We start from the raw sequence: 7,245 nt of genomic DNA, 5'->3' as shown, positions 1-7,245 counted from the left end.
CACTGGTTCTTTAACTGGTTCCAAAGTCTGAATGAACTTCTAATGAACTCTGGGGCGTAGATCACTTTGATTTGAGGAGTCTCATTGTCTTCTAGATACAGCCATGATATATTAATGTTTTAGGAGTTTTGTGGATCTATCGGTTTCTGTCCAAGCTTGTGAAACGTGAGGTATTTGTCATTCCTCACACAGTCCATCCTACGCAGCGAAACGCGCATTAATCACCCAACTCTCACTCCCTTGTTGAGGTCAGAGTAGATAACGACTGCACACATTGGCATGTCCCACCAAAAACATTTTACAGGTAGCTCAGCAGGGATAAACGGTCCACAGTCCTTCATGATGACTCATTATGTAGCGACTATGTCGGGTTCGCCCCATGTTACACATTAGGCATTGCTAGTGACACAGCTTTTGGCAATGTCAGTGTGACCCACGTGTTGGTCCAGACTGAAGTATCTCAACAAGTATCAATGGATTGTCATGAACATGTGCTGGACGAGTGCGTGTGGGGTAGTCTAATTTTCAAAAGTTGCAGATACATTGTTTGACATCCATATTTAACCCAATAGTTTTCACTGCATGTGATATTATTTAACCTTACATAGTCATATTGAGCTTTGTGCACTGTGCTTCCACATCATGTCTTGCTCCCCTCACCCCCAACCAGTCATGGCATATGGCTGCATTCACTGAGCCAGGTACTGCTGGATGTGTCTTCCTGTTAAAAATGAGTTTTTTCTTCCCACTGTTGCCAAGTTCATCTTCAAAGAGGGTCTTTACCTTACAGTACAAAGCGCCTTGAGGTGGCTGTTGTTGTGAATTGGTGCTATAAAACCTGGGTTGTACCATTGGACATGATACAACCCAGGTTCAACATCACAACTGACCAATCCTTCAGTTAGCATTAGCAAAGAAGTTAGCTAATACTATTAAAAACTGTCACAAGCAAACCAACATGAGTAACCTGAATTTGGCAGGAACATAAAACCTAACGTATTATATTATTAATATTTTAAATGCTTAACAACAACAACAACAACAACAACAATACATAGCCAGTATTTTCTCATAAATACTTGCTAACTACTAGCTGAGCAATAGCAAAACGTGAAAAAGCGCAATACAAACTGGAAATTAAGACAGTTTACTTTTGAAGTAGAAGTTGTTCCTCAGCACTGCAGTCCACATTTTTGAAAAGGCACAACTTTTACTTTGAAGGGGAATGTCTCTATTTACTATTTGCATCACTCTTCCTGGTTTCGATGCAGCTCAGAGAGTACCTTTAAAATGTTTGTAGACGCTTGCATTGAGGAAGGTTTTTGCCTTGGAAATACACATTTTATACTAGTGACAGGTGGTTGCCAGGGGTCTCTGGCCCGGTTGTTCATTTCCACTTCTCTTTAGCACATAGTACTGCCTAAATTCCTGCTACATTTCAGTTCTTTTTTAAACTTTCTGGTGCCAAACAACATGTGCCTTTCATACGGGGTCACGGCACAACATTCTCCTGTTTGAGCTGCTTTTTCCCTCTCTGCACGACATCAGAGGAATCTTTTACTTTGAATAGTTGTGAGCATGTTGTGCTGTTTTATGACTTAATGTGTGGTGTGGAATGTGGAAAAACTTCCTTATATAATGTGGATTTGCTCTCCTTTATGTCACTGACTGAATGTGTTCGGATGCGTAAAATTCCCCTTTAGTTTCATGTTGCACATTAGGCATTGCTAGTGACACATTTATATCACACAAACACACACAGAGTTCAATAAAAGTACAAACAGCAGCAGCAGCATGCCAGCAAGCAAACACTGGCCATGCGTGGACTAACCTTTGAACCCTGTGCAAACCGACTGTATCATGGGTCCATCGGCACAGCGTGTGGATGTGGACGAGCAGAGTGGAGCAACTCGCCCTGCAAATATTTACCTCAGGTCCAAGTTAGTGCAGAGGGCATGTGGCAAGAGGGGAACAAGTGTGTTTGTCGCTCTCATTCAGACAAGGAATGACTTCACTGGGGCCACATAGCAGGACAGCTGAGGGACTGGATTGTTAATGTGATACTCACCAATGTCGCAGCGAGCTTCAAGCATCTATAACAGGGGTTCCCAACTCCAGGCCTCGAGGGCCGGTGTCCTGCAGGTTTTAGAGCTCACCCTGGGCCTACACACCTGAATCAAATGATTAGTTCATTACCATGCCTCTGGAGAACGGCAAGACATGATGAGGAGGTAATTTAGCCATTTGAATGAGCTGTGTTGGATCACGGACACATCTAAAAACTGCAGGACACCGCCCCTCGAGGCCTGGAGTTGGGACCTCGATCTATAAGAGTGGTGCAATATTAAAACATTTGTTTACTTGTCATGCTGTGTTCCTTCCTTTATTTGTTCCTTATGAGCTTTTATTTCATTGTGAAACTTTAGTTTGTTCTTTTGTTTGGTTTTTCATATTGGGACCTTACGGAAACAAACAAGAGGATGCTAATAAAGATCAAAAATTCCTAAAAAAAAATTCTTAGATTGCTTGAAATAGATTTAAAACAGTACAGTTCTGGCATTCCTATATAATACAACGTATAATACAAATAAAATATTCACCGAAACTGGAGGAGAGGCTTGTTGGACACTCTCTTTGTCTCTTTGTCAGTTAATTGCATCAAAAAATGCTCCAAAATGCGCCAACACGGTCGAGTTCAGAAATTCATGTTAGCTGAGGTGAAGCCTGGCAGCTATTCAGTTCAGTTCAATTTCATTTATATAGCACCAGTTTGCAACAACAGCTGTTTCAACAGTGCCTTATAATGTGTATTAGACAGAGAACTCATCTAATGCACAGATGATCCCCTATGAGCAAGCACTTGGCACCAATGGGGAGAACGAGCTCCTTTTAAACAGGAAGAGACCTGCATCTAGTGTCTGTGTCAGCATCTGGCTGAAGCTTAACTCCAAGCCTTAATACTGTGTTAACAGGTGAGTTATACACAAATTCACACTTTGGACAGCCGTCACAAAAGGGGAAATAATCTAATAAACATTCTTATTTCTGCTCAAAATCTGAGTCAGCACAAGAAGCAGTGTGGCGATGAGATGAACCTTTTTCAATTTCCAGGCAAGTGATGGGTTGAACTACCAATGAAAGGGAAGGATACCGTTGATTAACATCTGACAGTAAAGTTACCTAGGCAACCAGAGCCTGGAATGTCATCCAATCACCAGCTACGATGTGATGCAAAATGAGTGCTTTGCTTCTCGTGTGGACGCAGATTAAAGCTGGGCATTAAAAGATGGGAGTCACCAAAGACTAACTCATGACCATCCCAGGAACTACAGGGATGTGAAGTCTACCAATGATTCAGTAGCTTATTGATCCAAGTTAGGCAGCAATAACTTGAAGCGATCAATTTCTGTCTGACTTTATCAGTCTCTCAGATCATTACGAAGGAATTTTGGCCCACTCTTCTTAACAGTTCATTGAGATTTGCAAGCATTTGTTTATGCAAAGCTCTCTTAAACCACACATTTCATTCAGGTTGAGGTCTAGACTTTGACTGCACCATTGGAACAACTCGATTCTTTTGCTTTTCAGCCATTTTGTTGTTGATTTCCTGCTGTGATTTGGATCATTGTCCAGCTGCATGACCCAATTTGGCAAAGTGTTGGCTGTCTTAGGTGTTCATGGTCGACTCAGTGACTGCAAGCTGCCCAGGTCCCGTGGCTGCAAAATAAACCTAAATCATCACCCCTCCACCACTGCACAGTTGGTATGAGATGTTTGTGTTTGGTTTTCTCTAAACAAGGTCCTGTGTATTGTGGTCAAACATCTCCACTTTGGTCACTGTCCAAGGGACATTGTTCCAGAAGTCTTGGGGTTTGTTCCTAACCCATGCTGCCATGTTCTTTCTCCTGGGAGCCAAAAAAGCCATATTTGTTTTGTCTTTTTCTAATTGTGCTGTCATGAACTTTAACATTTAACATGCTAACTGAGGAATGCAGAGTCTGAGATGTAGCTCTTGGGGTTTTTGCAGTTTTTCTGAGCATTGCATGGGGTGACTGGCATTTCTTACGCATGATTTGGACACGCCTTTTAACCTTACGGTGTAACCTCCCACACCCTGACGTGAACCTCCCAGAGAATTATTACTGCCCGTCGGGTCAACGGAGCCCGCACTGACTTGAATGGTGTGGAAAGTTACAGTACAAGGTTAGGAGGGGTTTCTGGTTCAGTTCAATTCAGTTTCATTAATACAGCGCCAAATTAAAACAACAGTCGCCTTGAGGCGCTTGATATTGTAAGGTCGACCCTACAATAATACATACAGCGACCCAACAATCATATGACCCCCTATGAGCGAGCACTTTGGCGACAGTGGGAAGGAAAAACTCCCCTTTAACAGGAAGAAACCTCCAGCAGAACCAGGCTAAAGGAGGGCCGGCCATCTGCTGCGTAACTTACAACATTTCTGGTAATGTCTTAAGTTACGATGTGGAAGTCTAAATCAAGATTCAGTCTTAAAACATATGTTCAGGTGACTAAAGGTGACTAAACAACAGAAAAAAGTACATTTAGGAATGGAACAAACATGGATAATTCCATAGACGGCACAAGGGATCAGTAAACGGCAGATAGATGAGTTTGAGGATTGGTCTTTGCAGTCACCTGATCCTATCATGTTCTGGAGGCTTGTGACTGTCTTTTAGCAGCACATCTGTACCTGTAACAGCTGTCACTGTAAGGATCTTTTATGAATATCTTTGTACATTTTGAACACATCCCCAGCTTAAGATGAAGTTACACCGAGGCCTGTTTGCCGCATTTTTGACACCTGTCCCACCGGTGCCATCACAGCGAGTCAGGCTCTTACTGCTCCGGCAGACAGCGAAGGTAGTTTTGAGCTGTGAGCGTAAACTCGATTTGTGTCATATCATGCCACACTTCAGAATGAGCTCAGTCAATAGTCTATCAGGCTGGCAGCTGCAGGAATGCACACAGAGAAAATGAGGACAAGCGGGGGGGAAAAAGAGAAAAATCCTGACAGGCTGCCAGAACAGAAAGAAGTGAAGTAACATAATCATTCACAGAGCATGAAGGTGTCTCGAAAATTGAGTGTGAAAACCAACTCACATGACTGCAGCAGCGACATGCCCTAAATTTCTGTCTCCCCCTTCTGCTTTAAGAGCAAGTATAAATGATTATTAATGCATTATTCACAAAACAGAGCCGTCTCTCCCCCATTTTTTTTCTCCACTGATGTGCGCCTTCTCCCTTTGATGATATAACCAAAGTAAGAGGGGAGAAAAGTGAGGGAGCACAGAGACGGGGAAGTTCAGAGGATGGCTTTTTTCTCTTGGGAATGCAGAGCTCTCATCCCAAAGGGAATCCTGCACTCTTCTGAAACAGTCTGAATCTTCCTGTAGACCAAGCAGCAGCATTTACATATCACTCACATAACCTCTCTCTCCGCCATGACTGCAACAAATGCCGACACCGTCAGCGCTTACGTCCTCTGGCTGGCTTTCCATGACACAGGTAAACGCTGCTATATTCCTGTTCATATCACTTCCTCTTCTTTCTTTTTCAAAAATATTTTAATTTAAGATTCACATGATGACACAAATAGGAAAATGTTAAAGGCAATTTGGGAAAAGGACTGCAGAGAATAACCGCAGAATCACCCAGTGAGTTCTTTGAACTGGGGGATTCAGATATGGCAGCAGCAACAATTGGATGAGCGCGCTACAGGGAAGATGAAAGGCAGTCAAACTTGTAGACGTAATAAGTGGGCTGAGGCCTTTCATGATTCATACTGAGGCTTCATCTCACCGTTCAGGCAAGCCAGTGATTCCAAATGTTGAATAGGCTTATATATATCGGTGGATTCTTTGCAGGCTTAGCAGTGGATGATACAGAGCCAGTTAACTTCCTCCCACTGTTTATAGCAGGCATGGAGACACATGCAGTGACACAGAGCTACCCTTAAATTACTTTTTTTTACCTTTGGCTTTTTAAAAGAAAAGTAGTAAATGGCATTTTATTGTCACCACTCTTATATCCGTGAGTCCAATGCAGAGCTACAGCTAGAAGGCAGCTTAGCTTAGCCTAGCATAAGTGCTAAAAGTAAGGAAATGGTGAGTCTGGCTCTGTTACTGTGCCGGGTTGATGAATAGTTCAGCACATAACACTTATAAACTTGCTTTTCCCTTTTTGGATTTAATCCGAGTTTAATAAATGATATATAATATGTTAATTGGTGACCTTTAGAGATGCTAGTAGGAGGATTTTGTTATCTTTGGAGAGAGCCAAGCTATCTGCTTCCATGTTTCCAATGCTCAGCTAAACTTGGCTCTATCCAGCCAAAAAATATGTAAAATGTGATAGTGAAGGTCTGACAGGAAAGCAGGGAGGGGAAGAGGGGATATTACAATGCACCATATGCTGAGGTTTTCCTAAATATTTGAAATTTAGTTGTTCAGCATTTTGGATATATGGCAAGAATTAGGCCTAGAAACTGGTCTGCAACTATTTGGCAACCACGAGTTGCCAAATGGATTGTTCTCCTTTGTGTCGCTTAGAATTTACAATTGGAAAGAGTCATAAAGTTTCATGAAACTGTGCAAGTTGTAAACAGTTGTAGGATTAAAAATTATCGAATGTACAGAATGATTATTTACACAGAGCTATACAGTAGTGCAGTTAAGATAAGTGAGATATAATTCCTACAGAGGCTATATAAAGTGCTAGTGGTTGTGAGTGGTGGTTCAGTCCATGTTATTATTGTGTGTTTGAGGGTACAGTTGTCCATTGTGGGTGTGTGTATGTTCAGTCCATGAGTTTAACGTGGGTCAGATGTCAGGAGGCAGAGTTCAGGAGTCTGACAGCTGTGGGGAAGAAGCTGTTCCGGTACCTGGTGGTCTTAGTCCGGAGGCTCCTGTAGCGCCTCCCAGAGGGCAGGAGGGTGAAGAGTCCATGTGATGGGTAACTGGGGTCTCTGATGATTTTCCCAGCCCTTATCAGACACCGCTTCCTGTAGATGTCTTTTATGGCAGGAAGTGGTGCTCCGGCGATGCGCTGGGCAGTTTTCACGACCCTCTGCAACGCCTTCCGGTCCGAGGCAGAGCAGTTCCCGTACCAGACTGCTATACAGTTGGTCAGGATGCTCTCGATGGTGCAACGATAGAAGTTCACCAGGATGTCTGAGGACAGGTGGTTCTTCCTCAGAGTCCTCAAGAAGAAGAGGCGCTGGTG

The sequence above is a fragment of the Simochromis diagramma genome, unplaced genomic scaffold (assembly GCF_900408965.1).
Source record: "Simochromis diagramma unplaced genomic scaffold, fSimDia1.1 OVJJ01000344.1, whole genome shotgun sequence".
In the NCBI taxonomy this organism is placed as follows: Eukaryota; Metazoa; Chordata; class Actinopteri; order Cichliformes; family Cichlidae; genus Simochromis; species Simochromis diagramma.
The sequence above is the reverse complement of the archived record's forward strand: the minus strand, read 5'-3'. Positions refer to the sequence as shown.